Genomic DNA, 1511 nt, shown 5'->3' with positions numbered 1-1511 from the left:
TGTTCTTCTCTGGACGAACAAAGATCTTTCTTATTTATTGTAAGAGTAATAGCTCGGCAATTAATAACAATAACAAACGAAATTCCTAATAAATGAACTCCTAATTTCTTCAACGCTTTTACTATTGCTAAAACTTCAAACTCATAGATACTGTATTTGGATGCAGTAGAAGTTGTTTTACCACTAGAAAATAATATACAGAGTGAAAAACTTGATCTTCGTTATTTCTTTGAAACAAAAATTGCTCCGTACCCTAACGCAGAAGCATCTGTATGCAACTCGATCTCTACTTCTACTTGATGCAAATTCAACATTGATTTCTCACTCAATAGAAGTATAAGTAGTATGAATGCTTTCTTTTAAGTCGCTTCAAAACAGAATTTAGCATTTGCTTGCAGAAGATTAGGCAAAGGTCGCGCAATTACAGGGTATTCACGGATAAATTTACGAAAATACCCGATGAGTCCAAGTAAACTTTGTACTTGTTTAACATTTGTCGGCTCTGGAAATTATCGGACTGCATCAGTTTCAGTGAGGGGCGAACACAACCATTGTTGATTACATGCCCGAGGAATTCGACAGAAGTTTACACAAAACAACATTCTTCCCAACTGAATATTAAACCGACTCCGCTCGCTACAATTAAAACCCTTTCAAGATCTTTGATCCTACGTTCAGTATCATTTGATGAAATAATCAAATCATTCATGTATGCTAAAACTATTTCCTCACTAATAAGATCTCTAAATATGGCATTTATAAATCTTTGAAAAACTGCTGGAGAAATACATAAACCAAAAGGTACTCTTGAGAATTCATAATGACCATCTGGTACAATAAATGCTGTATACTTTCGACTTGATTTATCCTGTCGCACGTGAAAGAAACCGTTTTTCAAGTCAAGAGTACTGAAAATGCACACGACTTGTAACAGATCTAATTGATCTTCAATCAGTTGTAACGGATATCCATATTTAATAATCTTCTTATTACTTTATAAATCTATCACATCAACTAGATTTACTTCTAACACGTCACTCGTTACATCTATTTTAAATATTTCCGGTACAATATTTTTTCTTTTAACCGTTTCGCGCGTTACTTTCGGTAATGGACGAATGTTTACTTTACCACCCCTAATGCTAGCATCGGTTACATTTAAGGAATTCGTTGCTATCAACAGCTTGTGTCGTACAATAGTATGAGAGATTACTTGTATACAAATCGGATATGAGTGCCCACCTACGGTAATTTCCGCTTGAAATTCACCAAATGTTGTATCATTCTTTGAACCTATACCATCGAAATGTAATTCATTACGTCGTAATTGCGGAGAAACAAGCTTAATGTACTCGTCTGTGCGAATTAAACTAATATCAGTTCCTGAATCCATTAATGCTTCGATCTCATATCCGTTAAGTAAAACATTTTTGAGATATTTTCGGTATGATACTCTTAATGTCGTGCAGCTTTCTTCACTCGCTTTAGATTTTTTGGGACATTTCGACGCA

Source organism: Xylocopa sonorina, unplaced genomic scaffold (assembly GCF_050948175.1).
Source record: "Xylocopa sonorina isolate GNS202 unplaced genomic scaffold, iyXylSono1_principal scaffold0014, whole genome shotgun sequence".
In the NCBI taxonomy this organism is placed as follows: domain Eukaryota; kingdom Metazoa; phylum Arthropoda; class Insecta; order Hymenoptera; family Apidae; genus Xylocopa; species Xylocopa sonorina.
The sequence above is the reverse complement of the archived record's forward strand: the minus strand, read 5'-3'. Positions refer to the sequence as shown.